General features: G+C 42.7%; 1 protein-coding gene across 3 annotated transcripts in view; it reads left to right on the forward strand.

Annotated features, from left to right (window-relative positions):
• Positions 1 to 22,910, forward strand: part of LOC126284653 (putative fatty acyl-CoA reductase CG8306) — a 174,613-nt gene that overhangs the window by 66,124 nt on the left and 85,579 nt on the right. Inside the window, exon 1 of one of the 3 annotated variants that reach the window (XM_049983758.1) lies at positions 16,211 to 16,304. The exons of the other annotated variants lie outside the window; for them this stretch is intronic. The gene's annotated coding sequence lies outside the window, so the exon portion shown is untranslated. Of the gene's footprint in view, positions 1 to 16,210; positions 16,305 to 22,910 lie in introns of those variants that run through there. 3 annotated transcript variants of the gene reach the window in all.

Consider the following 22,910-nt stretch of genomic DNA (forward strand, 5'->3'; position numbering starts at 1 on the left):
CGTGGCGGAAATGTTGCCTATATGTGTTGCTATGGTTTGGAAAAAACGATAGAGCGATATGTCGATATTTTATCAACAGTCCTACTCTGAAAGCATTAAATTTAACGCCCTCGGGTACGGAACGAATGACCGCGAGCAGCGGATGATGTGGAACACACGGACGACTACACTTCACAATACTTATTTAAATGAAAACTTTCTAAAATGACATGTTTTAAAAAATGAACTAACAGGCAGAAAATAATTTCCCTGGCCCCATACACTCAGACAGTCATGAAAATTTGTCCTGGTGAATTTTTAATAGCGATGACAGTACTTCTAAAATTTAAATTTAAAATGAAAAACGTAGGGCACGTGGCAGAGCTAACTGATGCCTGAATAGTTCACCCAAGCCGCTAACAGTTTTATTGCACTGAAAATGGTGTAAACTATTGGGTGACTTTTTTTCTCAGCAGATCCTAGTCCCTACACTCATAACGATTATCTATTAATGCGCTCCAAGTTTTTCGTTTTACATTGTACAAATATTGCTATATCTATTAAAAACGATAAGCACAAATTTTCAGGACTGTCTGTATGGGAGTAGTGAGCTGTATGGTGTAGTAATTGTTTTATGCCTTTTAGTCCATTTTAAAAATGTATTAGATTTAAAAAATATTTAAATAATTATTTTCTGCTTTTTACTCTTGTACGTGTGAAACACTTCGGTGAGATGACAACAGAGACATGTAGAAAATATCAGGTTTATGTCACTTTCGGTTCACCTGACTCAGCCCATGTACTGCTTCGTCCTACGTGTGTCTGGCGGAGGTAAGAAGTAGCAAGACTGGAGGTCACGCAGAGGACCAGCAGCGGTCATCCTTACCGCCACCCGCCAGACAACAAAGCGAATAAATACGGCACTGTCGTCCAGTTCGGAGCTATGTTGAAACTTTCAAATCCCTACTTTCAAAGATGGTTTCAAAACCAATTGCAAAATTTGTACAGAACAAAGCGACCTTATAAAAACGTGTTAAAATGAGGACAACGCCTTTAGTTAACGTGCCGGTTGTGAGTGAGCCTTGCCGAAATGCTGACCACCCTGTGAGAGCACGGCCACCTCGAGCTGTCGGCATTCGACCGAACCAGAAGCGGTCCTTCCGGAAACTGGTCCGCCTCTGCTCTGGGCGCCAGTCGCCATCCAGTCTGCGAGCAGGCGAGGCCTCCACGGTGCGACGACCCACTGGCTCTGACGACCATTTGGTCAGTCGATTGTCTCTTTCTCTTAATTTAGTTTTTTAGCGGAATGGAACAACCGAATGAAGCTGTCTCTGTAGCCACGTCAGCCAGGTCAGTGTTTTCCACTTGCCCTCCTCGCTTGAGGGGCTCCTTCAACGTGAGACAACCAGCTAACACTAACACAGTTGTTTGACGCCAATAGGAGTTACGGTTCCACGTGACTCTGACTATATAACGTAAATAACGTATATCATTTCAAAGAGAGGTGCATAAAAAGTATACTTCTAAAAATGAAGCATTTCCAAAATTTTTGTTCGTTCGTTGGTTGATTTGAGGGAGAGGACCAAACAGCGAGCTCATCGAGCCCATCGGATTAGGAAAGGATGACGAAGGCTGCCTGCCGTCCTCAAAGGAACCATCCAAGCATTTGGCTGAAGCGATTTACGGACATCACGGAGAAACTAAATCAGTATGAGTGGACGCAGGTTTTAAGCGTCGTCCTCCCGAATGTGAGTCCAGTGTGCTAACCATTGAGGCACCGCGCTCGATAAAGTGTTTGCATTTTCTTAAATACAAATTTTTCGTAGTTCCAGCATTGAATTTGAATTTTCGCTTGGTGTTGACAGTTTAGTAACTGGTGCTACATTGTAAATATGTGTGTTGTGGTCTTCAGTCCAGAGACTGGTTTGATGCAGCCCTCCATCCTACTCTATCCTGCGCAAGCTTCTTCATCTCCAAGTAACTACTGCAACCTACATCCTTCTGAATTTTCTTAGTGTATTCATCTCTTGGTCTCCCTCTACGATTATTACCCTCCACGCTGTCCTCCAGCAGTAAATTACTGATCCCTTGCTGGCCGGAGTGGCCACGCGGTTCTAGGCGTTACAGTCTGGAGCCGCGGTCGCAAGTTCGAATCCTGCCTCGGGCATGGATGTGTGTGATGTCCTTAGGTTAGTTAGGTTTAATTAGTTCTAAGTTTTAGGTGACAGATGACCTCAGAAGTTAAGTCGCATAGTGCTCAGAGCCATTTGAACTGATCTCATGATGCCTGAGAACATGTCCTACCAGCCGATCCCTTCTGCTAATCAAGTTGTGCCACAAATCCCTCTTCCCCCAATTATATTCAGCGCCTCCTCATTAGTTACGTGATCCATCCTTTGTAAATACATGTTTAATTAAATGAACGGTGCTTTCTAAGTTTATAGTTATTGAAGCTGTCTCTCTCTCTTCTCGCTCGTTGGATCCATCACATGTAATTCTCTTTCGGTAAATACTCAGTTGAGGTGAACGGAAAGTATACAGGATATAATTTTTTTTAGTCGTTCTGTAACTGAACGAATTGGTTTGTAGAAACTATTTGCTCCAAAATTTTGCTTCCGCCGTTTTGCAATAGCTACAAGTGGTGGTGGGCCGTAAGCGTTATACAGTAAGCTGAGACATCTGTAAACATGACGCCATCAAGATATTAGTCGATTTGTGATTGCATCATAAAGTTATTCTCGACTGAATATGGCAACTTACGAGCGCAATTCTGGTCATTTGCGGAGAGTTTTAATTTTCCGCTTTAACAAGAAGAAAACTGCGGCTGAGGCTCATAAACTGCTGGGTAAAATCTCGAATGAGGTACCTATTACTGAAAGAACGTCCACAGAACGGTTTCAACGCTTCAAGGACGGCGATTTTGTTGTCAAACACCGGCATGGTGGAGGAAGAGAGGATTGCGAATCTACTCAAATCGACGGAAACAATCACGGGAGATCGTTATGGAAAGCAAATGATGCGTTTGAGCAGAGCGTTGGAAAGGCAAACGGCCACAATAAAGTGATACACACGGAAAGGTGATGTCGCAGCGTGGCAGTGCCCAACCCCTTCTTGCAAAACCCGTCAAAATATACTCGGAAACGTTGAAATGGGAAGTCCTACCCCACTGGTCGTATTCTCCATTCTCCATTCTCCCAGCCTTTTCCATCAGTGGCACACGGCCTGGGTGGCCAGCGCTTCCGATCGTGTGAACAGATGTAAAATTGGACCGACTCGTGGACCTGTCGAAAGACGCCCAGTACTTCCGCCGCGGGGGAGAAAGTAGTGGCCAGCGGTGGGCGGTACTTGGAATCGTAACTATTTCGTAAGATTTTCATAATAAAGCCTCGAACACCGAGAAAAAACTTCGGAAGCATGGTTACAGAGCCAACACTTTTTCGTGAAAAAATTCATCTTTCGTTAATATCCTTTCGCTTTTTAAGCATCCCAGCGTGCGGATGGACAAGAGAGGGGAAACCGCACTCAGGGTGGCCGACGGAGCCCACAGAGAGACTACAGACCGGCTTCGTTTAAAAGAAGTGATGTCTCCAAATTTGTATATGAAAACTCCTAACGCTTTCTAAATAAAACGAACGTTAGTAACATTCTACAGCTTTTATCTCGCTGTTTCTCAAATAATGAAGTAGCTACAATACACACCGCTATGTTGCATGCTACAACTCGGCGCCCTCCAGTGACAGGGGGCTGCTTAGAACGTTAATAACATTCGTTTTATTCAAAACGTTTAAAGAGTTTACGCATAAAAAATTGGGAGACGTTACTTTTCAGCACACTCTCGTACAACAGAATGATTCAGTTGTTTTCTGATAACCAACTGCATCGCTTGTTTTCTTTCTGTATTCCCATCGGTACGCGATGGGTCATAGATCCTCCTGCGTAATTTGACCCCTAAATAGCCTATACACGCAGAAAGAGAACGAGAGTGATTTGGGGGGGGGGGGGGGGGTGAAAGAGAGAGAGAGAGAGAGAGAGAGAGAGAGTGCGCACAGAGGTGAAGTCGCACATGATTCGCTGATCAGCTGCAACGCTATGTTCATCCGCGATCGCCAGTCGATTCGTATGTCCACAATACTTTCTGGTGTTCGAATGTCGTTTTGAAGACTTCAAATCGATTGCAATATAGCAGAGTTATTTTATGATTTGCTACGCACTCGGTATGTGTCTTCACCTTGGCCAGACAGCAGATTTTATACATTTTACTCATCTCAACGTAAATCATAGGTTTCATCAAGGAACTGTCTTTTCGAAGCTCAAATAAGGAGGTATTCGTGATGAAGCTAGTACTGTTTTCAAGTAAGTACGGTGACATTTGTACTCAAGTATTTCACCATACCTCCTTCATTCTACAGATACTCAGAAGAATGTCAGGTACTACGCGCATATTTCCACGGAGTGAGGGCATTCCTAGCAAGCAGAACGAAACATACCGTCGTCTCCCCTCCCCCTCCCTTCTCACTCTCTCTCCTCTCTCTCTCTCTCTCTCTCTCTCTGTCTGTGCTTTAACTTACGACAGCTATAAATATCTCGTAAACAACGCATCGTTCGAAAAAAATGTTCAAGGTGAAAAAAAATTAGTGAAGGGGTCATCCGGTTGTGCTACAACTGGCCACCTTCCTAACCACCCCTCCTGGGTGGGGGTTGCGGGGGGGGGGGGGGGGAGAGGGCGGGTCAACCTCGTATTTTCAGATGAAAGTCCCCATTTTCATTACATATTAGTATTCAGCACCAAAAAAATATGTATGGTTTACTGAAATCATTCGAGACAAATATCAAATGTGCCTGTTTTTGTAATTAATAACCGACGCATTTGATTCTACATTGCGTTTACGATGTAAATGTAAACCTTTGAGTTCTAACGCTTGATATTTATGTTCGAAATTTACTTTAGTGCTGTAAATTTCGTTATACAGTCATGGTTAGCTGTTTCAATCTCTGGTTAGAAACTACGTTTAACGTAATCCAGGAACAATGACGTGGATGTAATAGTTTTCGTTGCCACCGGGATGCGAGTTACCGGTGAGTCGCCTTGCCTCTCACAACTGGGGTGCCCGATTTCGGTGAGTGTCGATGGCAGTAGCGTCTGTCACTGTCACTTCACGGACATGTTACTCGTCACGACGGTTGTGGCTTGTGTTCCGGTGGTAGCCAGCGCGAGAGTAAGAGCAGTTGAATGGAAACACATGTCGCCGTCGTTCACCTGGATGAAGCGGTTTGAGGACGGCCACCGAAATCAAGCCTTCCCATGATATGAGGGCTCACCACTCTCAATCCCTAGGGAACAGATAATTACGTTACCAGAAAAGTAGCCTATTTGCCAGAAATGTCGTTTTCTAGCCATACTCATATTTGTACTTTAGAATCACAGCACTCAAATAACTTTGAATACGAGTATAAATGTCAACCGACAGGATACAAAGTTTTACATTTACCTCGTTCATACAATGTAGAATCAAATTTGTCACTTCTTAATTGCAAAAACAGGCTCTCTTGTTGTTTGTCGATTATAGCGTCATCTAGCGCGAATGGGAAATAGTGGTTTGTGTACACCGCACATGTTTTTTGGCATAGAATACAAATTCGCGATAAATATTGGGGTTCCCATATGAAAATGCAAAGTGGACCCCGCCCACACAGAAGGGGTGGTTAGGAAGTGGCCAGTTGTTGCACAGACAATTGTTCCCTTTATTAATATAAAATTTTCACCCAGAACATATTTTTTTTCGCACGATGCGTCGTTTTCGTGGCACTTAGTTGTCTCAATTAAAACAAACCAACTCCCTGTATAGCCTCTCTAGCGACCCGGATCTGGGAGCGCCTCCCTCAGAGATCATAAACCTTCATAAATACTCCATAAGCCGCTGTATAGCGCATGTCGGAGGGTACTTCGTACCAACATTACCAGTTATCTTTCCCATTCCATTAGTGTTCTGAGCGAAGTAATAACGACCGTCACATGTCTGTAAGTTGCCGTAATCTCTCTCATCTCATTCTCATGATCCCTGTGCGAGATACACTACGTGCACAGAATAATGGCCGCACTGCCTTCTCGGAAGCTGGTTCTGTAAATTTACCCAACAGGTTTTCCCGAGAACTACGTGCTTCTTTCAGATATTCCCCTATAAGTTTGCTGCGCGTTTCTGTCACACTTTCTCCAGGCTATACCGAATGGTATTCACATTGAACACTTGAAAGAAAAAGTGTTCTAAGTTGCTTTTTCATTTGATGTATTATTTATAATTGTAAACTGAATGTAATAAATTCTAGGAGACCGTAAAACCCTTATATTCATGTTCGCATACACTGTACACTGGATGCCATTTGCATCGCTTACTTGTCAAGGTCTCAAAACACTGTAACACTGCACTAGCGTCTTTTGTTACCAGTCGACGCTGCTCATTGTTCGTTGCTGTCACTCGCCAGTTGTATTTTTCGCTACAGTCCACCCCACATCGTCAACCCACCTTATGTGCTCACCCCCTTCCCCGATCTATCCTTTAAAAAAATTGTTTCAAGACAAGTTAGTTTTCACGTATCTCAGTGTTTATGACATCAAATCTTGTGAACTACGTGCCATACAATGATGGAATTTCGCACCACATTAGTGGTGTAAGTCAATAATGTCTGCAAAATGTTTTGCGAATAGAGTTAGTAGAAGTAACAAAACTAAATTGTCGTGCCTGTGCTGAAGTTTTACTGTATGAACAGCGAAAATGTACCGTACTTCACTTCTTTCCTCCCATAGTTTTGTAGGGGGTATCGGAAGGGAAACTTTTCGAAACGGTTTGAATTTGTGTCTCAAGTTTGTAGGAAGTCGGTAAGTGCCCTCATTGTCAAGTAATGAACTAATACGTTGTGGTCCTCAGTCCGAGGACTGCTTTGATGCAGATGTACGGCTACTCTATCCTGTGCAAGACTCTTCATCTCCGAATACGTACTGCAACCTACAACCTTCTGAATCTGCTTAGTGTATTCATGTCTTGATCTCCCTCTATAATTTTTACACCCGTACTTCCCTTCAACACTAAACAGACGATCCCTTGATGTTTCAGAATGTGTCTCACCAACATATCTCTTCTTTCTGTCAAACTACGCCACAAATTTCTGTGCTCCCCAATTTTGTTCAGTACTTTATCATTAATTACATGATCTACCCATATAATCTTTAGCTTTCATCTGTGGCGGTACATTTCGAAAACTTATTTTCTCTTCTTGTCTGAACTCTTTATCGTCAGTGTTTCACTTCCACACAAGGCTACATTCCACACAAATACATCCTGACACTTAAATCTATATTTTATGTCAACAAATTTGTCTTCTTCTAAAACGCTATTCTTGCAAGTGCCAGTCTACGTTTTATATCCTGTCTACTTCACCTGAATAGCAAACCTCACCTATTACTTTCAGTGTCTCATTTCTCAATCCAATCCCCTCATTATCACCTGATTTAACTCAGCTACATTCCATTATGTTTATTTTGCTTTTGTTGCTGTTCATCTATTGTCCTCCTTTCAAAACACTGTCCATGCCGTTCAACTGCTCTTTCAAGTCCTTTGCTGTCTCCTGCGGAATTACTTTGTCATCGGCAAACCTCGAAGTTTTTATTTCTTCTCCATAAACTTTAAATCCTACACCAAATTTTTCTTTGGTTTCCTGTACTGCTTGCTCAGCGTATAGACTGAATGAGACTGGGAATAGGCTACGACCCTGTCTCACTACCTTCTCAACCACAGCCTCTCTTTCATGCCCTCGCCTCTTACAACTACCGTCTGGTTTCTGTACAAGTTGTAAATAGCCTTTAGATCCATGTATTTTACACCTGCTCGTTTCAGGATTCAAAAGAGGTTATTCCAGTCGACATTGTCGAAAGCTTTCTCTAAGTCTATAAAAGTCATAAACGTAGATTTGCCTTTCTTTAGCCTGTCTTCTAAGAGAAGTCCTAGGATCAATGTTGTCTCCCATGTTCTACATTTCTCCAGAATCTAAAATGATCTTCAACGAGGTCGGTTTCTACAAGCTGATATAATCTTCTGTAAATAATTCGTGTCAGTATTTTGCAGCCATGGCTTATTAAACTGGTAACCTTGGAATTACTACATTATTGTGGAAGTCTGAGGGTTCTTTGCCTGTCTCATACATCTTGCACAATAGGAAGAATAGTTTTGTCGCGGCTGGCTTACCAAAAGAGATGAGCAGTTCAGACGGAATATCGTCTACTCCAGGGGCCTTGTAGCATGCATAATTTGCATGCTGTCACATACACTTCCTCAAGAAACATAATTAGTTTCTAACGGTAATACTTGACTCACCGTGTTAGATGTTTACCTTAAGATTTACTTCTTTATGAGTAAATTTCGACAGCATCTTAAATTTTAAATCCGCTCAGTCGGTATGCATGTGACAGAATACATACCTAGTATGTTCCAAAACGCCGTGCATAAAAATGGGATTTTCCAGTGCACATACCTACAGGTGATGAAACGGCAGGGTTTAGTATTTTGGACAGCCTTGCGCTAGGGACCATTATGAACCCCGCAGAAGGATCGTCCTAGACTCACTGTCCCGCAGTGTAGCGTCAAATAATGAATATTACACACTTCCTTCTGCTTAGGTAAGTGCAGCAAATCGGTTGGTTCTTTTTGTATCTGATGTGGTCTACCGTGGGCTTGATGAGACTTGTGGAGCATCATTAGCTCATGGCCGGTTCCTCGTAAAACACGAAGAAAGGGCTTTTTTACCATATTTTCGGCATAACTATCGGACCAAAACACAGAAAAGCATTCCAAAACGGCTATTGACAACAAGTGGCAGAAATTTTTACGAAATATTTCTAAGATCCCAATCTCAAACAACTTTAAATTTTTTTTGGTATCCTTATCCGTTTCCAAGACACAGCGGTTCACAGTTACCCTACTTCTACACGTAAAATCCAGTATGGGGCGAAATCTAAGTAGCAAATAACCGCAGCAAATTGCTCAAATTTTAAATGTATGCTCTCTCGGCATTTCTCTAGAAGAGCCATGTCCCCGTTTTCAAAAATATTTATCCATTACCAAGGAACCCTTAAAAGCTTCCACTTGGGAGTGGATGGGTATGAGAGACTTACAGCGAGGGACTAGGGAGTGTGAGTGAGCTACAATTAGGAGAGCTCGTGGAAGTCATTGGTGAGTTTCAGGTTAGAAAAGCGCAAAATATGTTCTTATGCTAAAATTTTTGAGAAAATTTTTAAACATACTGAGGAACATAGAATGAGCCACCTGGTACTCCACTTCTCAGTCTTTTAAAGAAAGAAGAACATATTCGCCTTTTTTGTACACAGTCCTGAGACTGGTTTGATGCAGCTCTCCATGCAACTCTATCCTGTGCAAGCTTCTTCATCTCCCAGTACCTACTGCAACCTACATCCTTCTGAATCTGCTTAGTGTATTCATCTCTTGGTCTCCCTCTACGATTTTTATCCTCCACGCTGCACTCCCATATTAAATAGGTGATCCCTTGATGCCTCAGAACATGTCCTACCAACCGATCCCTTCTTCTGGTCAAGTTGTGCCACAAACGTCTCTTCTCCCCAATCCTATTTAATACTTCCTCATTAGTTATGTGATCTACCCATCTGATCTTCAGCATTCTTCTGTAGCACCACATTTCGAAAGCTTCTATTCTCTTCTTGTCCAAACTATTTATCGTCCATGTTTCACTTCCATACATGGCTACACTCCATACAAATACTTTCAGAAATGACTTCCTCACACTTAAATCAATACTCGATGTTAACAAATTTCTCTTCATCAGAAACGCTTTCCTTGCCATTGCCAGTCTACATTTTATATCCTCTCTACTTTGACCATCATCAGTTATTTTGCTCCCCAAATAGCAAAACTCCTTTACTACTTTAAGTGTCTCATTTCCTAATCTAATTCCCTCAGCATCACCCGACTTAATTCGACTACATTCCATTATCCTCGTTTTGCTTTGGTTGATGTTCATCTTATATCCTCCTTTCAAGACACTGTCCATTCCATTCAACTGCTCTTCCAAGTCCTTTGCTGTCTCTGACAGAATTACAATGTCATCGGCGAAGCTCAAAGTTTTATTTTTCTCCATGGACTTTAATACCTACTCCGAATTTTTCTTTTGTTTCCTTTATTGCTTGCTCAATATACAGATTGAATAACATCGGGGATAGGCTACAACCCTGTCTCACTCCCTTACCAACCACTGCCTCCCTTTCATGTCCCTCGACTCTTATAACTGCCATCTGCTTTCTGTACAAATTGTAAATAGCCTTTCGCTCCCTGTATTTTACCCCTGCCACCTTTAGAATTTGAAAGAGAGTATTCCAGTTAACATTGTCAAAGTCTACAAATCCTAGAAACTTGGTTTGCCTTTCCTTAATCTTTCTTCTAAGATAAGTCGTAAGGTCAGTATTGCCTCACGTGTTCCAGTATTTCTACGGAATCCAAACTGATCTTCCCCGACGTCGGCTTCTACTAGTTTTTCCATTCGTCTGTAAAGAATTCGTGTTAGTATTTTGTAGCTGTAGCTTATTAAACTGATTGTTCGGTAATTTTCACATCTGTCAACACCTGCTTTCATTGGGATTGGAATTATTACATTCTTCTTGAAGTCTGAGGGTATTGCGCCTGTTTCATACATCTTGCTCACCAGATGGTAGAGTTTTGTCAGGACTGGCTCTCCCAAGGCCGTCAGTAGTTCCAGTGGAATGTTGTCTACTCCGGCGACCCTGTTTCGACTCAGGTCTTTCAGTGCTTTGTCAAATTCATCACGCAGTATCGTATCTCCCATTTCATATTCATCTGCATCCTCTTCCATTTCCATAATATTGTCATCAAGTACATCGCCCTTGTACAGACCCTCTATATACTCCTTCCACCTTTCTACTTTCCCTTCTTTACTTAGAACTGGGTTTCCATCTGAGATCTTGATGTTCATACAAGTGGTTCTCTTTTCTCCAAAGGTTTTTTTAATTTTCCTGTAGGCAGTATCTATCTTACCCCTAGTGAGATAAGCCTCTACATCCTTACATTTGTCCTCAAGCCATCCCTGCTTAGCCATTTTGCATTTCATGTCGATCTCATTTTACAGACGTTTGTATTCCTATTTGCCTGCTTCATTTACTGCATTTTTATATTTTCTCCTTTCATCAATTAAATTCAATATTTCTTCTGTTACCCAAGGATTTCTACTAGCCCTCGTCTTTTTACCTAGTTGATCCTCTGCTGCCTTCACTACTTCATCCCTCAAAGCTATCCATTCTTCGTCTACTGTATTTCTTTCCCCCATTCCTGTCAATTTTTCCCTTATGGTCTCCCTGAAACTCTGTACAACCTCTGGTTCTTTCAGTTTATCCAGGTCCCATCTCCTTAAATTTCCACCTTTCTGCAGTTTCTTCAGTTTTAATCTACAGGTCATAACCAATAGATTGTGGTCAGAGTCCACATCTGCCCCAGGAAATGTCTTACAATTTAAAACCTGGTTCCTAAATCTCTGTCTTACCATTATATTATCTATCTGATACCTTTAAGTGTCTCCAGGGTTCTTCCATGTGTACAACCTTCTTTCATGATTCTTAAACCAAGTGTTAGCTATGATTAAGTTGTACTCTGTGCAAAATTCTACCAGGCGGCTACCTCTTTCATTCCTTAGCCCCAATCCATATTCAACTATTATGTTTCCTCCTCTCCCTCTTCCTACACTCGAATTCCAGTCACCCATGACTATTAAATTTTCGTCTCCCTTCACTATTTGAATAATTTCTTTTATTTCATCATACATTTCTTCAATTTCTTCGTCATCTGCAGAGCTAGTTGACATATAAACTTTTACTACTGCAGTAGGTGTGGGCTTCGTATCTAACTTGGCCACAATAATGCGTTCACTATGCTGTTTGTAGTAGCTTACCCGCATTCCTATTTTTCTATCCATTATTGAACCTACTCCTGCATTACCCCTATTTGGTTTTGTATTTATAACCCTGTATTCGCCTGACCAAAAGTCTTGTTCTTCCTGCCACCGAACTTCACTAATTCCCACTATATCTAAATTTAACCTATCAATTTCCCTTTTCAAAATGTCCAACCTACATGCCCGATTAAGGGATCTGACATTCCACGCTCCTATCCGTAGAACGCCAGTTTTCTTTCTCCTGCTAACGACATCCTCTTGAGTAGTCCGCGGCCGGAGATCCGAATGGGGGACTATTATACTTCCGGAATATTTTACCCAAGAGGACACCATCATCATTTAATCATACAGTGAAGCTGCATGCCCTCGGGAAAAATTACGGCAGTTGTTTTCCCTTGCTTTCAGCCGTTCGCACTACCAGCACAGCAAGGCCGTTTTGGTTATTGTTACAAGGCCAGATTAGTCAATCATCCAGACTGTTGCCCCTGCAACTACTGAAAAGGCTGCTGCCCCTCTTGAGGAACCACACGTTTGTCTGGCCTCTCAACAGATACCCCTCCGTTGTGGTTGTACCTACGGTACGGCTATCTGTATCGCTAAGGCACGCAAGCCTCCCCACCAACGGTAAGGTCCATGGTTCATGGGGGGGGGGGGGGGGGGGGGGGGATATAAAATATAGAAAATCAAATTATTGTTGTCTATGGAAGCCGTTAGGTAAGCAACTTGCAACTGGGACCAGCTGAGCGGCTGACCATCTTCGCTGTTGAGTGACACAGGCTTCTCCTAGCCTGCCCCTCCACCTCTCCCGTTTCACCTCGCACTCGGCTACAGTCTTTAATCGTTCCGCTTTCTCTTCCTTATTATTCATATTTCGCACACCTATCAGCTGTGCTCCAAACATAAATTTCCTTGAATCTCTTCCTACTCGCAACATCTAAATGACAGGACGCTGACAGTTCATTTTTATATGAAAAAAGACTCTTTTGCCTTCAACAACCCTTAGTACCTTGTTTCCCGTGAATCATCTCATTTTAACTGTTTCAGTCTGTGGACAACAATATTCGTTCGCTATCTAAACAGTCTCTTGTCCAAGTTTGACATGCAGCAGCCGCGCGGGATTAACCGAGCGGTCACAGGCGTTGCAGTCATGGACTGTGCCGCTGGTCCCGGCGGAGGTTCGAGTCCTCCCTCGGGCACGGGTGTGTGTTTTTGTCCTTAGGATAATTTAGGTTAAGTAGTGTGTAAGCTTAGGGACTGATGACCTTAGCAGTTAAGACCCATAAGATTTCACACTCATTTGACTTTTTTTTTTTTTTTTTTTTTTTTTTTTGAAATCAGCTTCCGGTTCTTCCTTCTGGCACACACATGACTTCCCCAGATGGATTTTTCTTCGTGTGCATCCCGTAGCCACTCCGCTTACCCAACATTTACTGCGAACCGTATCGCCCTGATGTTCTGTCCGCTGCAAACAATTGCAAGCCTAGGCAGCGCTCTACTCCTCTCATTAGCACTTCAATATACATTTTAAATATTATTGATGGCAGTGAGCAGCTCTGTCGTACACTGTTCCTGGTTAGGGCTTCTTGTGTGCTTCCCGAGAGAAATCGTGGAGGTCCGCATCAAACCAGTCAGAAGACATAACTGCTTACAGCGCAATCATCTCCCCCCCTCCCCTCCTCTCCCAACCACCCCCTCACCCAAGGAAGAAAGTCCCCTAATGCCGTCGCTGCTGTCAGCTTCGCGTAAACAGAGTGGATTAAACGTCTATCCCTCCCACACAGCCCAATTAAAAAAAAAAAAAAAGAATCCGTTCCCCGTTATCAAAAGTCATATCTAAACCTACGAATGAAAAGTATTTTTTCATATTCCCAAAAATGCGTCGTATGTTATTAACAGGAGAGTAAAGCTTGCTTCTCGAGAGCTTGACCTCAAACGAAACTGCTCCTCTCCTAAATTCCACTTTTAGTTTTCCCGCTCATTCTCTGAGACTTCCTCTCATGAGCATTTTGCGCGTGAGTTACACTACACTGACCGTGTCATAATTGTCACATCAATTGGTTCTTACTTTCTTACCGAGCGAGGTGGCGCAGTGGTTAGCACACTGGACTGGCATTCGGGAGGACGACGGTTCAATCCCGTCTCCGGCCATCCTGATTTAGGTTTTCCGTGATTTGCCCTTTGAAAGGGCAAGGCCGATTTCCTTCCCAATCCTTCCCTTACCCGAGCTTGCGCTCCGTCTCTAATGACCTCGTTGTCGACGGGACGTTAAACACTAACCACCACCACCACTTGCTTTCTTAGGAAGCCTAATAATTACATTACTATCAAACCTGATGTACCGGTAGCTTCCCCACTTACACAAATTTAATTTACGAGCGCATAAAGGGTAATTACTTAGAACTTGCACTCATTTTATTTCGTGAACGATTCGAGATATCGAAATGAGGATTTTAGCAAATTGATAGTAGACCGAGGGGAAGGAAATTTGTTTGGGTAATAGTTGTACATTACGTACCAACAAATATGTTGAGGCGAGTGTCTTTTTTTTAAAAAAATAGGAACTATTCGCTTTTAACGTCATTGGCATCCTGTTAAAAATACATCGACGGTGATACAACGCTTCATGACGTTAGCGTTGAAATTATTCGTGACAACATCAGAACTGAGCAAAAGTGAAGTTAAGGCTACTGCGGTGTAAACACGGCCATGTGAGGCTTTCATCCGGCTCCAGAACCATCTACTGTTAACTTGTTTTCAAAAAAATTGTTCGCTTTAATATGAGTATGGAGACATTTGAAACAGTATTTAAAAGCCCCTCTGATACACTAGTAGTTAGCACACACACTGCATGACAAAAACAGAGAGGCATCCAGAAGGATTGGCGGATGTCTAGGTAGAACGACCAGCAATGTGCGTTACTGCTGTTCGTATATAGTGTTTTTACCGGACTTAGTAGGGTATACAAAAGGCGCCAATAGAGTTAGATGTTGAGTGATCGCTGTGAAGGAGATCCCGTGTACACGTGTGAGGCAACGTTATTAGCACCTGACAACGCTCGACAAGGAAAACGGTATGACTCTCCATTTCGCCGGTGGTGCAATATCCAGATTTGTGGGTCGTTATCATTTTTAATTTTATCCTAGAGTGCTAACCTACAGCAACACTTCCAAAATCCCATCTCCATTAACAATAAGTTCCTCTAATCTCTTTCAGCCTTTTCTCATGTTTCTGCCCCATACGTTGCTCCACTTTCTACAATAGTTTTAAAAAAGCATAATCTTCATTTCTAATCTAATTTGTGTGCTCGATAAAACTCCGTTGAACTGTTTGGTTGCGTTTCTTCCTTCCCCAAAGATGGTTGGACAGTACCGAGAAGCGTGTGGAGACGCTCAGCAATCGCTCTGCTGAAGGCAGCAAGATGCCCGTTCCCGGGCTATCTGTTCCCCGTCATTCGAAGTGCGTTAGGTACAGTTTAACATTGCCACCTACTGAGCAACACAGACCAACTGTGTTATTCAACTGAAGAAGTTGTGTAACTAAACATCGAAAACATTGTGTAACTGTTTTGTTTATGTAAAATGTTTTCGATGTTTAAAAGTGTACAACAAGTTGTGTGTGATGTTTAGTGCGTGTGAGACTCTGCACAAATGGACCATAAGGAAACTTAAAGTCAACGAAATAAAGCAGACTCTCACAGATCGACAACATCACATAGAAATGGCAGAACGAACACAAAAAAAACGCACTTGAAAATGGGAATCATTTCCCGAAATGCGTCGTGCGAAAAATAAAGTAAATAAAATCGTGACTGGTAGCAGATGAGTTATTTATAAACAAACCTATTGTTTTCACAGTCGCAGGCTTTCAGAAGCATTTCTGATGGATCAAATGAAAGTTAAAATTTCGTCACTTTCTACCAGTCTTTGTGTTCCTTGTGTTGCAGCTTCATCACACAACAGTGTACGGTGGTGAGGCTACTCGTGTTTGTGTGCTCACATTACGTCACCGACTCTCTCGCCTGCGACGTCACCGAGTACACGTAACTGTCGAGCAAACAAACGTCGAGATAGGGTGAGCTGTGATGTGACGCATGATGCAGCTGCTTTTCAGAGGCGTCCCTGCAGACTCAACGCCCAGTTCGAACGTTGCTTCGTAAAAGACGTGTACTGTGAGTGCGGCTCACTGATCATGAGCAAGTAACCTGCTGTACAGAGTTACGACTGAGTAGCTCGAAGATCGAGCATTCCTTCAGCGTCCGACCGAAATTCTCGGGAGGCAGGGACTGATAAAAAATTTCACGCTGAAGCAGATAAGGCAGACCATCGAAAATACATAGGAACCGAGTGAGTACATTAAGATGTGTTTTTCGCCTTAATTCGGGCCGACAATGTGACGAAATGTACAGTTTGAACCGGGTGGTTATAATTAAAGTCCAGTGTGGGCTGTAATTATCGTATAAAAGCGAAACTTGGTAGATATTCTAAAGCGTTAATGCGGAACCGCTTTACGCTGGTAAAAAATTGGTTACAATTTTAGTCATCAGTCGCAAATACGGCGCTGTGAATGTAAGAAAAACGTATAGAAATGTTTCCATATGTAATGGATTATGAATGGGGCGTGGGCAGGAAATGTGGAACAAGTGAGAAAGGCTAATATTCAGAAAGGCTAATATTGATCTTGTTATTAACCGCCGATTACATAATTTGTTCAATATGAACACTGGATACGCCGACCCCGACGTGCTGAGATGCTGTACAGATGCCGAGATGCTGTACAGCGCCAGGTTTGCACCTGGCGGCGAAAACTGGAACTGATTTTTTTTCAGCGTAAATCTGTTCCGCATTAACGCATTAGCATGTATGCCGTATGGTAATTACAGCCTACACTGGACCTTCTGAGTAGCTGAACTCTAATTATAGCCCCCCAGCCCCCCCCTCCCCTCCCGGTAGTTGCCAAATTCTTATTGGAACTATATTCCATTTTCGGTAACGGTGGGAAAAGCAAAAAGTATTCGAAGAGGACTTTTACGACATAACATGTGTAGAACAAGTGTATGTAGAGGATCAAACATCTACAGGGCTCAGTGTTTGGAACTCTTTATTTATTACATACCGGGTACGAGTGGTTTGCCCACTGCCCTGCCTTCTGTACCCGTCCTATATGCAGATGATCTGGTTTACTAAATCCCTAGCCCGGAATGTGGTACCAGTTGCAGCACAGGGGCAACAAAAATTCGATTTTCAATATTTCGCGTAATTATTACCCGAAATTAAAAAAATTAAATTTCTGTCGTAATTGCCTCATTAAGAAGCATAATCTTACGTTAAGAATTCAACACAATAAGATACGTATCGTTCGTCTTGAGGCAGCCCAAGTGACGGCGCGGAAATACACGGACTTGATGCATCCAGTACTTCAGAATGAAAGCTCCCAACAGAGCAGGGGCCTAGAATCTCACCGACTGGAGTAGAAGTGTCCTCAGTGGTGAGTCCCACTTCCAGCTGACACCCGGTGACCAGCGAAGACGTGTCTGGAGACACCCGAGACAGCGGTGGATTGCCGACCCGACTTCAGCAACATAATGCTAAGCCAAATAACTGCTTGTATAAGGTCGAGACGTAGACCAACGCGTTATTGCCCTGCTAAATTTGTGAAACTCTTTCTCTTGAATAAATCATCCATTTTTACCTGAAATTGTAATCATTCGGTTGTCTGTACATTTACATCACATCTACCGATTTCCGTTACATTGCGGTTATTCCTTCGTGGTGCGTCGTTTGTTTGCCTTAGAGTGTAATTTGTATAACGGATTACACAGGGGAAAGATTTCAACAAACCAAAGTGTGGGACAAGAGTGCACTTTAGCACCTGCTCTTCGTAATATTTATATGAAAGATACCATCTAAAAATAGAAAGGAGTCCCAGAAGAGATCCACATAAACATGAATAAATATATTTACATGCTACTATACGCCTGTGGTATTGTATTAACAGCAAATTATGAAGGCAAAGTGCAAAAATAAATCCATCTTATAAATTTTATCGGAGGGGATTATAATTTTAAGGTAGCAGTAAATAAAATTAAGACAGTAGCATTCCATGGAAAACACCCAGTCATCATCATCATCATTATCATTTAAGACTGATTATGCCTTTCAGCGTTCAGTCTGGAGCATAGCCCCCTTATAAAATTCCTCCACGATCCCCTATTCAGTGCTAACATGGGTGCCTCTTCTGATGTTAAGCCTATTACTTCAAAATCATTCTGAACCGAATCCAGGTACCTTCTCCTTGGTCTACCCCGTCTCCTCCTACCCATGAGTCTCTTGGGTACCTTGCTTCTCCCATGCATGTAACATGACCCCACCATCTAAGCCTGTTCGCCCTGACTTCTTCATCTATATAGTTCATTCCCAGTTGCCGGCTGGAGTGGCCGAGCGGTTCTAGGCGATCCAGTCTGGAACCGCGCGACCGCTACGGTCGCAGGTTCGAATCCTGCCTCGGACATGGATGCGTGTGTTGTCCTTAGGTTAATTAGGTTTAAGTAGTTCTAAGTTCTAGGGGACTGATGACCTCAAATGTTAAGTTCCGTAGTGCTCAGAGCCATTTGAACCATGCCTCGGTTTTTCTTTGATTTCCTCATTGAGGACACCCTCCTGCCATTGTTCCCACCTACTAGTACCTGCAATCATCCTAGCTACTTTCATATCGTAAGCTACTTTCGCTCCCATACAACAAAGTTGGTCGAAACATTGAACGGTGCACAGATAACTTAGTCTTGGTACTGACTTGCTTCTTGCAGAAGAGAGTACATCGTAGCTGTCCGCATTAGCTTTGCTACACCTCGCGTCCAGTTCTTTCACTATGTTGTCATCCTGTAAGAATATGCATCCTAAGTACTTGAAACCGTCCACCTGTTCTAACTTTGTTCCTCCTATTTGGCACTCAGTCCGTTTATATCTCTTTCCCACACAAAGTACAAAAGAAAATTATAATCGAAGATCAGTTTTTAGAGCAAGTTCAGCACGTCAGTTACCTAGGGAGCTACATTACTTCTAACGAAGAAAAGGATGTGGGGATTAAATTACAGAGACATCAAAATATGTGTGGCACTACAAGCAAAATATATATAAAAAAAGAAAAACACGCAAGCAGACAGAAAAACGACATTCTATAAGGGAATGGCTGTCTACCTTCTACTGCATGACAGTGAAAAGTGGGATATGAAAAGTAAATATCGTAGTCATGTTCAGGCGGGTGAAATGAAATTTTTACTAGCAGTCAAAAGCTGCAGTAAGATGGACCGTTGGGAAATGGAAACACAAGGCAAGAACTGAATATTTGTGCAGTAAGTGACAATACAGAGGAACATAAACAAAACTGGAAGGAACATCTGAAACGAATGGAAGAAGCAAGTACTCCAAAGATTACCTTACAGTACAAATCCAAAGTAAAGCACGGCTACTTAAATGATGGAATTGAGGCCAAAGAATGTTCGATAGGACTATCTGTGAAACTCAGAAGGAGAGGAGAAGGTAATTTTTGGAAAGACTCAGTTCAGTGTGAAGACTTTTTCAAGTGTGAATAGGACCTTAAGCTAAGTCTCAACGCAATGGCACTATCGTCCCTGGTGCAGGTACGAGTGCAATTAGAATTTAGTTTTAGCTGTGAGGTTTCTGTGTTTTATATGGACAAAGTGTATGTTACGTTCTTTATATTCGCAAAGTATTACCACAAGGACTGAGTGTGGTGATGCTTGAATACTCAATGTTAACTGAAGGTATGAAACTTCCTGGCAGATTAAAACTGTGTGCCCGACCGAGACTCGAACTCGGGACCTTTGCCTTTCGCGGGCAAGTGCTCTACCATCTGAGCTACCCAAGCACAACTCACGCCCGGTACTCACAGCTTTACTTCTGCCAGTATCTCGTCTCCTACCTTCCAAACTTTACAGAAGCTGTCCTGCGAACGTTGCAGAACTAGCACTCCTGAAAGAAAGGATACTGCGGAGACATGGCTTAGCCACAGCCTGGGAGGATGTTTCCAGAATGAGATTTTCACTCTGTAGCGGAGTGTGCGCTCATATGAAACTTCCTGGCAGTTTAAAACTGTGTGCCCGACCGAGACTCGAACTCGGGACCTTTGCTTTCGCGGGCAAGTGCTCTACCATCTGAGCTACCCAAGCACGATTCACGCCCGGTACTCACAGCTTTACTTCTGCCAGTATCTCGTCTCCTACCTTCCAAACTTTAAAGAAGCTCTCCTGCGAACCTTGTAGGTCCCGAGTTCGAGTCTCGATCGCGCACACAGTTTTAATCTGCCAGGAAGTTTCATATCAGCGCACACTCCGCTGCAGAGTGAAAATCTCATTCTGGTTACTGAAGGTAATTCATTTAGCTATGAAACTTCAATTTCGCGTGAATCAATGGGTGATGAAATGATGCTCACATCCAGTCTGCAGATAAAATCGCACTAACGGACACATTTTGGGCAGAGCAAATGGAAAAGATTTACGTTGAAGCAAGTGACAACTGCTTCTGACTGTGAAATTTGTTTACAATGAACAAAATCTATTGTCCAGCCGCATGGTAGTCTCCAGCAAATACATTATTTCATGTCTGATTTCTCCCCTGTTGGAGATTTCACGGGTAACTGTTCAGATACTGGATATGGTTGACACTTCTAGAGGTAACACGTGACTTCCTTGCCGTAAGTAATCATCCACTTGTGGTGAACGCACGTTCAGACGATGCTCGGGTAGCTGCTACGTATCCCCGAGATTTTTCGGGCCATGTTCACCAGTTTAGGGCAACGATATTTTTGTAAAAACAAATAATTGCCGAAAGCAGATAATATTTCTAAAAATAAAATTTGCAGGGACAGTCCAGGAGGCTTCAGTTCGTCCTCCTCTGTCTTGTCGGTGTCACGCCCTTCGTCATACCCGTTATCACGTGATCGCTTTAAGAATGGTCGGAAAGCTGACTCGGTCACATTATCCCCGAACGGAATAGTGGCCCAAAGCTTTCTAATTTCAATGTGAAGTTGGCGCTGAATATAGTCACCGTTTATTATGTTGTCCTTTGGTTCACACAAAATATCAGACTTAAAAAATCTTACGTACCTCGTTCCTATTCTCTTGGTCATTATTTTAAGACGTCGGAATCGCGGCTATAAAAACACCACTACCTTCTGCAATACGTGTAGCACAAACTTTCACACAGCAAAAATCGCTATTTTCATATCAGATTGATCATTGCCGCACTTTCACTGTCCACGGTTGCACAATGTTCCACAAGTCTAGCAAATGACACCAAGACGTACTTACGTATCTGTAGGTGCTCTTTCAACTTCCATTATATCTGTTTCTTCCTCAAAAGTAGTAAAATAGCTAATTCAACAACAACAGTTTATTGTATTAAATGATGTTTGCAATGAGTCTCGAAAGTACGATTTATCTACAAAAAGGGACTACTTGATGTTTTCTGTGCAATGTTACTGGTGAAGCAGTATGAGCCGTCTTTCTTCTGTGAGGAGGCTGTGACCGGTGCCTCTTACCTTGATATGGTGCGGTTGTGTTGTTTGCACAACTGACTGCTGGTTCCGAGTATTTCAGCTTCCATCAAGACGGGGTACCCCCTCACTGGAGTATCGACGTTTATCGCTGGGCGAACGACGAAATTCCGCATCATTGGACTACGCGTAGTGGCGTGGCATTGTTCTGGATGTCATCATCATCATCATCATCATCATTTAAGACTCATTATGCCTTTCAGCGTTCAGTCTGGAGCATAGTCCCCTTATAAAATTCCTCCATGGATCCCCTATTCAGTGCTAACATTGGTGCCTCTTCTGATGTTAAACCTATTACTTCAAAATCATTCTTAACCGAATCCAGGTACCTTCTCCTTGGTCTGCCCCGACTCCTCCTTCCCTCTACTGCTGAACCCATGAGTCTCTTGGGTAACCTTGCTTCTCCCATGCGTGCAACATGACCCCACCACCTAAGCCTGTTCGCCCTGACTGCTACATCTATAGAGTTCATTCCCAATTTTTCCTTGATTTCCTCATTGTGGACGCCCTCCTGCCATTGTTCCCATCTAGTAGTACCAGCAATCATCCTAGCTACTTTCATATCCGTAACCTCAACCTTGTTGATAAGGTAACCTGAATCCACCAAGCTTTCGCTCCCGTACAACAAAGTTGGTCGAAAGATTGAACGGTGCACAGATAACTTAGTCTTGGTACTGACTTCCTTCTTGCAGAAGAGAGTAGATCGTAGCTGAGCGCTCACTGCATTAGCTTTGCTACACCTCGCTTCCAGTTCTTTCACTATGTTGCCATCCTGTGAGAATATGCATCCTAAGTACTTGAAACCATCTAACTGTTCTAACTTTGTTCCTCCCATTTGGCACTCAATCCGGTTAAATTCCTTTCCCACAGACATTAATTTCGTTTTGGAGATGCGAATCTTCATACCATATCCTTACAGTTCTGATCTAGCTGTGCAATATTACTTTGCAAACTTTCAATCGAATCTGCCATCACAACTAAGTCATCCGCATATGCAAGGCTGCTTATTTTGTGCTCACATATCTTAATCTCACCTAGCCAGTCGACTAGTCTATTGTTTTCAACATATGATCCATAAATAATATGGACAACAGTGGCGACAGGTTGCAGCCTTGTCTTACCCCTGAAACTACTCTGAACCATGAACTCAATTTACCGTCAACTCTAACTGCTGCCTGACTATCCATGTAAAGACCTTTAATTGCTTGCAAAAGTTTGCCTCCTATTCCATAATCTCGTAGAACAGACAATAACTTCCTCCTAGGAACCCGGTCATATGCCTATTCTAGATCTATAAAGCATAGATACAATTCCCTGTTCCACTCATAACACTTCTCCATTATTTGCCGTAAGCTAAAGATCTGGTCCTGACCACCTCT

This window comes from Schistocerca gregaria, chromosome 8, assembly GCF_023897955.1.
Source record: "Schistocerca gregaria isolate iqSchGreg1 chromosome 8, iqSchGreg1.2, whole genome shotgun sequence".
NCBI lineage: Eukaryota > Metazoa > Arthropoda > Insecta > Orthoptera > Acrididae > Schistocerca > Schistocerca gregaria.